Source organism: Carcharodon carcharias (genome assembly GCF_017639515.1).
Source record: "Carcharodon carcharias isolate sCarCar2 chromosome X unlocalized genomic scaffold, sCarCar2.pri SUPER_X_unloc_4, whole genome shotgun sequence".
NCBI classification, from domain to species: domain Eukaryota; kingdom Metazoa; phylum Chordata; class Chondrichthyes; order Lamniformes; family Lamnidae; genus Carcharodon; species Carcharodon carcharias.
The window spans coordinates 625,001-634,861 of NW_024470881.1; the positions used below are offsets into that span (position 1 = coordinate 625,001).

Sequence of the window (9,861 nt, forward strand, 5' to 3'; positions counted from 1 at the left end):
ACCGAGCTGGGAGAATCGAAGATCGAGCCGAGAGAATCGAAGATCGAGCTGGACGAATCAAAGATCGAGCTGGGAGAATCGAAGATCGAGCCGAGAGAATCGAAGATCGAGCTGGACGAATCAAAGATCGAGCCGGGAGAATCAAAGATCAAGGCTGGCGAATCGAAGATCAAGCCGGGAGAATCGAAGATCGAGCCGAGAGAATCGAAGATCGAGGCGGTGGGGGGGGGGGGTTTGGTGGGGGGGAGTGAATCAAAGATCGAGCCGGGCGAGTCGAAGATCGAGGCGGGGCGGTGAATTAAAGATCGAGCCGGGCCAGTCGAAGATCGAGGCGGGGCGGTGAATTAAAGATCGAGCCGGGCCAGTCGAAGATCGAGGCGGACGAGTCGAAGATCGAGGCGGGGGGTGGGGGGGGTGGGGGGGTGAATCGAAGATCGAGGCGGGTGAATCGAAGATCGAGCCGGGCGAGTCGAAGATCGAGGCGGGTGAATCGATGAGCTTGGCCTGCCTAGACTGGGCAGAGGTTGCGGGGAGGAACAAGCCAGTGATGCTGTCTCTGAGAGTGAGGGCAGGCTTCCCTCGTTCTGTGTGAAGCCGGTGTGTGGGGTTGAGGAGGGTGAGGACACTCCTTAAGTAGCCTCCGAGTGTGGTGAAACTGGGGACTTCACCACGAGAATGTCCTGTTCTGGAGTACTTCCCCTTTTTGAGGTTCCGTTTAAACATGCCCAGGAAGCGATGCGTACAGCCTGGCCAGCACTTTCACAACACTTGGCACCACTCCCCCATGGAAATTACGGAGAGCTTCTATTTCCTGCAAGAGGCACAGACCCCACGTGAACCTGATGGGCGACCCCCGACTGGGGTCCTCGAAATGACGAGGGGGTTTCGATAGGGTCGAATGGCAGGAAGACCTGTCCACTGGTTAGGGGTGCGGGGGCTGGGAGAGACCAGAAGTGGAGGCACATCCACGTGAGACGCTCATGAATAAACCTAATTCGGGGTAGGGGGTACGAACTGGGAGAAACTTCTTTACCCAGACAGCGGGGAGAATGTGGGACTCGCTCCCGCGGGGAGAATGTGGGACTCGCTCCCGCGGGGAGAATGTGGGACTCGCTCCCGCGGGGAGAATGTGGGACTGGCTCCCGCGGGGAGAATGTGGGACTCGCTCCCGCGGGGAGTGGGGAGAATGTGGGACTCGCTCCCGCGGGGAGAATGTGGGACTCGCTCCCACGGGGAGAATGTGGGACTCGCTCCCGCGGGGAGAATGTGGGACTCGCTCCCGCGGGGAGTGGGGAGAATGTGGGACTCGCTCCCGCGGGGAGAATGTGGGACTCGCTCCCGCGGGGAGAATGTGGGACTCGCTCCCGCGGGGAGAATGTGGGACTCGCTCCCGCGGGGAGAATGTGGGACTCGCTCCCGCGGGGAGAATGTGGGACTCGCTCCCGCGGGGAGAATGTGGGACTCGCTCCCGCGGGGAGAATGTGGGACTCGCTCCCGCGGGGAGAATGTGGGACTCGCTCCCGCGGGGAGAATGTGGGACTCGCTCCCGCGGGGAGAATGTGGGACTCGCTCCCGCGGGGAGAATGTGGGACTCGCTCCCGCGGGGAGAATGTGGGACTCGCTCCCGCGGGGAGTGGGGAGAATGTGGGACTCGCTCCCGCGGGGAGAATGTGGGACTCGCTCCCGCGGGGAGAATGTGGGACTCGCTCCCGCGGGGAGAATGAGGGACTCGCTCCCGCGGGGAGAATGTGGGACTCGCTCCCGCGGGGAGAATGTGGGACTCGCTCCCGCGGGGAGAATGTGGGACTCGCTCCTGCGGGGAGAATGTGGGACTCGCTCCCGCGGGGAGAATGTGGGACTCGCTCCCGCGGGGAGAATGTGGGAATCGATCCAATGGGGAGTGGTCGATGTGAATAGCGTCTATGTATTGAAGTTACGGGGGAAGCCGAATAAAGACACGGGGGAGAGAGGAATAGAAGGATATGGTGATGGCGGAGAGATTAAGTAGATAGGTGGAGTCTGGGAGCTGGCTCATGGGGAACAGAAAAACAGATAAGAACCAATTAAATGAATGGCCAGTGTCAGTGTGTGCAGGTACTGAGGGAGTGCCGCACTGTCGGAGGGTCAGCGCTGAGGGAGAGCGCACTGTCGGAGGGTCAGCGTTGAGGGAGCGCCGTGCTGTCGGAGGGTCAGCGCTGAGGGAGAGCCGCACTGTCGGAGGGTCAGCGCTGAGGGAGTGCCGCACTGTCGGAGAGTCAGTGCTGAGGGAGCGCCGCACTGTCGGAGGGTCAGTGCTGAGGGAGCGCCGCACTGTTGGAAAGTCAGCGCTGAGGGAGTGCCGCACTGTTAGAGGGTCAGCGCTGAGGGAGCGCCGCACTGTCGGAGGGTCAGCGCTGAGGGAGCGCTGCACTGTGGGAGGGTCAAGGCTGAGGGAGCGCCGCACTGTCGGAGGGTCTGTGCTGAGGGAGTGCCGCACTGTCGGAGGGTCAGCGCTGAGGGAGTGCAGCACTGTCGGAGGATCAGTGCTGAGAGAGAGCCGCACTGTTGGAGGGTCAGCGCTGAGGGAGCGCCGCACTGTTGGAGGGTCAGCGCAAAGGCAGTGCTGCACTGTCGGATGGCCAGTGCTGTGGGGGAGCCAAACTGATGCAGGGTCAGTGCTGAGGGAGAGCCGCGCTGTCGGAAGGTCCCGGCTGAGGGAGCGCAGCACTGTCGGAGGGTCAATGCTGAGGGAGCGTCGCACTGTCGGAAGGTCAGTGCTGAGGGAGCGCAACACATTAGGAGGGTCTGTGCTGAGAATAGGTGCCCCCATGTATATCATAGAGAATAACAGTCCCTAAATATACTATCGAGAATAGCAGCCCCTGTGTATATTATAGTGAATAGCAGCCCCTGCGTATATTATAGAGAAGAGCAGACCCTGTGTATGTCATAGAGAATAACAGTCCCTGTGTATATTATAGAGAATAGCATCCCCTGTGTATATTATAGAGAATAGCAGCCCCTGTGTATATAATAGAGAATAACAGTCCCTGTGTATATTATAGAGAATAGCAGTCCCTGTGTATATTATAGAGAATAGCAGCCCCTGTGTATATTATAGAGAATAGCAGCACCGGTGTACATTATAGAGAATAGCAGCCACTGTGTATATTATAGAGAATAGCAGCCCCTGTGTATATTATAGAGAATAGCAGCCCCTGTGTATATTATAGAGAATAGCAGCCCCTGTGTATATTATAGAGAATAGCAGCCCCTGTGTATATTATAGAGAATAGCAGCCCCTGTGTATATTATAGAGAATAGCAGCCCCTGTGTATATTATAGAGAATAGCAGCCCCTGTGTATATTATAGAGAATAGCAGCCCCTGTGTATATTATAGAGAATAGCAGCCCCTGTGTGTATTATAGAGAATAGCAGCCCCTGTGTATATTATAGAGAATAGCAGCCACTGTGTATATTATAGAGAATAGCAGCCCCTTGTGTATATTATAGAGAATAGCAGCCCCTGTGTATATTATAGAGAATAGCAGCCCCTGTGTATATTATAGAGAATAGCAGCCCCTGTGTGTATTATAGAGAATAGCAGCCCCTGTGTGTATTATAGAGAATAGCAGCCCCTGTGTATATTATAGAGAATAGCAGCCCCTGTGTATATTATAGAGAATAGCAGCCCCTGTGTATATTATAGAGAATAGCAGCCCCTGTGTATATTATAGAGAATAGCAGCCCATGTGTATATTATAGAGAATAGCAGCCCCTGTGTATATTATAGAGAATAGCAGCCCCTGTGTATATTATAGAGAATAGCAGCCCTGTGTATATTATAGAGAATAGCAGCCCCTGTGTGTATTATAGAGAATAGCAGCCCCTGTGTATATTATAGAGAATAGCAGCCCCTGTGTATATTATAGAGAATAGCAGCCCCTGTGTATATTATAGAGAATAGCAGCCCCTGTGTATATTATAGAGAATAGCAGCCCCTGTGTATATTATAGAGAATAGCAGCCCCTGTGTATATTATAGAGAATAGCAGCCCCTGTGTATATTATAGAGAATAGCAGCCCCTGTGTGTATTATAGAGAACGGCAGCCCATGTGTATATTATAGAGAATAGCAGAACTTGTGTATATTATAGAGAAACAAGCCCCTGTGTATATTATAGACAATAGCAGCCCCTGTGTATATTATAGACAATAGCAGCCCCTGGGTATATTAAAGAGAATAGCATTGCCTGTGTATGTTATAGAGAAACCGGCCCCTGTGTACATTATACAGAAAAGCAGCCTCTGTGTATGTTATAGAGAATAGCAGCCCATGTGTATATTATAGAGAATAGCAGTCACTGTGAAAATTATAGAGAATAGCATCCCCTGTGTATATTATAGAGAATAGCATCCCCTGTGTATATTATAGAGAATAGCAGCCCCTGTGTGTATTATAGAGAATAGCAGCCCTCTGTGTGTATTATAAAGAATAGCAGCCCCTGTGTATATTATAGAGAATATCAGCCCCTGTGTATAATATAGAGAATAGCAGCCCTCTGTGTATTATAGAGAATAGCAGCCCCCTGTGTATAATATAGAGAATAGCAGCCCCTGTGTATATTATAGAGAATAGCAGCCCTCTGTGTGTATTATAGAGAATAGCAGCCCCTGTGTATATTAGAGAGAATAGCAGCCCCTGTGTATATTATAGAGATTAGCAGACATCTGTGTATATTATAGAGAATAGCAGCCCTCTGTGTGTATTATAAAGAATAACAGCCCCTGTGTATATTGGAGAGAATAACAGACCCTGTGAATATTATAGAGAATAGCAGCCCCTGTGTATATTATAGAGAATAGCTGCCACTGTGTATATTATAGAGAATAGCAGCCCTCTGTGTGTATTATAAAGAATAGCAGCCCATGTGTATATTATAGAGAATAGCTGCTCCTGTGTATAGTATAGAGAATAGCAGACCCTGTGTATATTATAGAGAATAGCAGCCCACTGTGTGTATTATAAAGAATAGCAGCACCTGTGTATATTATAGAGAATAGCAGCCACTGTGTATATTATAGAGAATAGCTGCCCCTGTGTATAATATAGAGAATAGCAGCCACTGTGTATATTATAGAGAATAGGAGTCCCTGTGTATATTATAGAGAATAGCAGCCCCTGTGTATATTATAGAGAATAGCAGCCCCTGTGTATATTATAGAGAATAGCAGCCACTGTGTATATTATAGAGAATAGCAGCCACTGTGTATATTATAGAGAATAGCAGCCCCTGTGTATATTATAGAGAATAGCAGCCCCTCTGTATATTATAGAGAATAGCAGCCCCTGTGTATATTATAGAGAATAGCTGCCCCTGTGTATATTATAGAGAATAGCAGCCCCTTTGTATATTATAGAGAATAGCAGCCTTCTGTGTGTATTATAGAGAATAGCAGCCCATGTGTATATTATAGAGAATAGCTGCCCCTGTGTATATTATAGAGAATAGCAGTCCCTGTATATATTATAGAGAATAGCAGCCCCTTGTGTATTATAAAGAATAGCAGCCCCTGTGTGTATTATAGAGAATAGCAGCCCTCTGTGTGTATTATAAAGAATAGCAGCCCCTGTGTATATTATAGAGAATAGCAGCCCCTGTGTATATTATAGAGAATAGCAGCCCTTGTGTATATTATAGAGAATAGCAGCCCCTGTGTGCAGTATAGAGAATAGCAGCCCCTGTGTATATTATAGAGAATAGCAGCCCATGTGTATATTATAAAGAATAGCAGCCCCGGTGTATATTATAGAGAATAGCAGCCCATGTGTATATTATAGAGAATAGCAGCCCCTGTGTGTATTACAGAGAATAGCAGCCCATGTCTATATTATAGAGAATAGCCGCCCATGAGTATATTATAGAGAATAGCAGCACTCTGTGTGTATTATAAAGAATAGCAGCCACTGTCTGTATTTTAGAGAATAGCAGCCCCTGTGTATATTATAGAGAATAGCAGCCCCTCTGTGTATTATAGAGAATAGCAGCCACTGTGTATATTATAGAGAATAGAAGCCCATGTTTATATTATAGAGAATAGAAGCCCTCTGTGTTTATTATAAAGAATAGCAGCCCCTGTGTATATTATAGAGAATAGCAGTCCCTGTGTATATTATAGAGAATAGCAGCCCTCTGTGTGTATTATAAAGAATAGCAGCCCCTGTGTATATTATAGATAATAGCAGCCACTGTGTATATTATAGAGAATTGCAGCCACTGTGTATATTATAGAGAATAGCTGCCCCTGTGTATATTATAGAGAATAACAGTCCCTGTGTATATTATAGAGAATAGCAGCCCCTCTGTGTATTATAGAGAATAGCAGCCCCTGTGTATATTATAGAGAATAGAAGCCCATGTGTATATTATAGAGAATAGCAGCCCTCTGTGTTTATTATAAAGAATAGCAGCCCCTGTGTATATTATAGAGAATAGCAGTCCCTGTGTATATTACAGAGAATAGCAGCCCTCTGTGTGTATTATAAAGAATAGCAGCCCCTGTGTATAATATAGAGAATAGCAGCCACAGTGTATATTATAGAGAATAGCTGCCCCTGTGTATATTATAAAGAATAGCAGTCCCTTTATATAAAATAGAGAATAGCAGCCCTCTGGGTGTATTATACAGAATAGCAGCCCATGTGTATATTATAGAGAATAGCAGTCGCTGTATATATTATAGAGAAATGCAGCCCCTTGTGTATTATAAAGAATAGCAGCCCCGTGTGTATTATAGAGAATAGAAGTCCTGTGTGTGTATTATAAAGAATAGAAGCCCCTATGTATATTATAGAGAATAGCAGCCCCTGACTATATTATAAAGAATAGCAGCCCCTGTGTATACTATAGAAAATTGCAGCCCCTGTGTATATTATAGAGAACAGCAGCCCCTGAGTATATTATAGAGAAGAGCAGCCCCTGTGTATATTATAGAGAATAGCAGCCCATGTGTATATTATAAAGAATAGCAGCCCCTGTGTATATTATAGAGAATAGCAGCCCCTGTTTGTATTACAGAGAATAGCAGCCCATGTGTATATTATAGAGAATAGCCGCCCATGTGTATATTATAGAGAATAGCAGCACTCTGTGTGTATTATAAAGAATAGCAGCCCCTGTCTGTATTTTAGAGAATAGCTGCCCCTGTGTATATTATAGAGAATAGCAGCCCATGTGTATATTATAGAGAATAGCAGCCCCTGTGTTTATTATAGAGAATAGCAGCCCCTGTGTATATTATAGAGAATAGCTGCCCCTGTGTATATTATAGAGAATAGCAGCCACTGTGTATATTATAGAGAATAGCAGTCCCTGTGTATATTATAGAGAATAGCAGCCCTCTGTGTGTATTATAAAGAATAGCAGCCCCTGTGTATATTATAGAGAATAGCAGCCACTGTGTATATTATAGAGAATAGCAGCCACTGTGTATATTATAGAGAATAGCAGCCCCTGTGTATATTATAGAGAATAGCAGTCCCTGTGTATATTATAGAGAATAGCAGCCCCTCTGTATATTATAGAGAATAGCAGCCCCTGTGTATATTATAGAGAATAGAAGCCCATGTGTATATTATAGAGAATAGCAGCCCTCTGTGTTTATTATAAAGAATAGCAGCCCCTGTGTATATTATAGAGAATAGCAGTCCCTGTGTATATTACAGAGAATAGCAGCCCTCTGTGTGTATTATAAAGAATAGCAGCCCCTGTGTATAATATAGAGAATAGAAGACACAGTGTATATTATAGAGAATAGCTGCCCCTGTGTATATTATAAAGAATAGCAGTCCCTTCATATATAATAGAGAATAGCAGCCCTCTGTGTGTATTATACAGAATAGCAGCCCATGTGTATATTATAGAGAATAGCTGCCCCTGTGTATATTATAGAGAATAGCAGTCCCTGTATATATTATAGAGAATAGCAGCCCCTTGTGTATTATAAAGAATAGCAGCCCCTGTGTGTATTATAGAGAATAGCAGCCCTCTGTGTGTATTATAAAGAATAGCAGCCCTTATGTATATTATAGAGAATAGCAGCCCCTGTGTATATTATAGAGAATAGCAGCCCCTGTGTATACTATAGAAAATAGCAGCCCCTGTGTATATTATAGAGAATAGCAGCCCTTGTGTATATTATAGAGAATAGCAGCCCCTGTGTGTATTATAGAGAATAGCAGACCCTGTGTATATTATAGAGAATAGAAGCCCATGTGTATATTATAAAGAATAGCAGCCCCTGTGTATATTATAGAGAATAGCAGCCCATGTGTATATTATAGAGAATAGCAGTCCCTGTGTGTATTACAGAGAATAGCAGCCCATGTGTATATTATAGAGAATCGCCGCCCATGTGTATATTATAGAGAATAGCAGCAGTCTGTGTGTATTATAAAGAATAGCAGCCCCTGTCTGTATTTTAGAGAATAGCAGCCCCAGTGTATATTATAGAGAATAGCAGCCCCTGAGTGTATTATAGAGAAAAGAAGCCCCTGTGTATATTATAGAGAATACAAGCCACTTTGTATATTATAGAGAATAGCAGCCCTCTGTGTGTATTATACAGAATAGCAGCCCATGTGTATATTATAGAGAATAGCAGCCCCTGTGTATATTATAGAGAATAGCAGCCCATGTGTATATTATAGAGAATAGCAGTCCCTGTATATATTATAGAGAATAGCAGCCCCTTGTGTATTATAGAGAGTAGCTGCCCCTGTGTATGTTATAGAGAATAGCAGCCACTGTGTATATTATAGAGAATAGCAGCCCATGTGTATATTATAGAGAATAGCAGCCCCTGTGTGTATTACAGAGAATAGCAGCCCATGTGTATATTATAGAGAATCGCCGCCCCTGTGTATATTATAGAGAATAGCAGCACTCTGTGTGTATTATAAAGAATAGCAGCCCCTGTCTGTATTTTAGAGAATAGCAGCCCCAGTGTATATTATAGAGAATAGCAGCCCCTGAGTGTATTATAGAGAATAGCAGCCCCTGTGTATATTATAGAGAATAGAAGCCCATGTGTATATTATAGAGAATAGCAGCCCTCTGTGTTTATTATAAAGAATAGCAGCCCCTGTGTATATTATAGAGAATAGCTGCCCCTGTGTATATTATAGAGAATAGCAGCCACTGTGTATATTATAGAGAATAGCAGTCCCTGTGTATATTATAGAGAATAGCAGCCCTCTGTGTGTATTATAAAGAATAGCAGCCCCTGTGTATATTATAGATAATAGCAGCCACTGTGTATATTATAGAGAATTGCAGCCACTGTGTATATTATAGAGAATAGCTGCCCCTGTGTATATTATCGAGAATTACAGTCCCTGTGTATATTATAGAGAATAGCAGCCCCTCTGTGTATTATAGAGAATAGCAGCCCCTGTGTATATTATAGAGAATAGAAGCCCATGTGTATATTACAGAGAATAGCAGCCGTCTTTGTTAATTATAAAGAATAGCAGCCCCTGTGTATATTACAGAGAATAGCAGCCCTCTGTGTGTATTATAAAGAATAGCAGCCCCTGTGTATAATATAGAGAATAGCAGCCACAGTGTATATTATAGAGAATAGCTGCCCCTGTGTATATTATAAAGAATAGCAGTCCCTTTATATAAAATAGAGAATAGCAGCCCTCTGTGTGTATTATACAGTATAGCAGCCCATGTGTATATTATAGAGAATAGCAGTCCCTGTATATATTATAGAGAATAGCAGCCCCTTGTGTATTATAAAGTATAGCAGCCCCTGTGTATATTATAGAGAATAGCAGCCCTTGTGTATATTATAGAGAATAACAGCCCCTGTGTG

At 44.8% G+C, this 9,861-nt stretch overlaps 1 protein-coding gene across 1 annotated transcript in view; it reads right to left on the reverse strand.

The window, feature by feature from the left end:
• gpr84 (G protein-coupled receptor 84) overlaps positions 1-330 on the reverse strand; it is a 1,743-nt gene extending 1,413 nt beyond the window's left edge. The window contains exon 1 of the mRNA XM_041182510.1: positions 1-330. This exon is cut by the window's left edge and continues 1,413 nt beyond it. The gene's annotated coding sequence lies outside the window, so the exon portion shown is untranslated.
• Between the last annotated feature and the right edge of the window lie 9,531 nt (positions 331-9,861).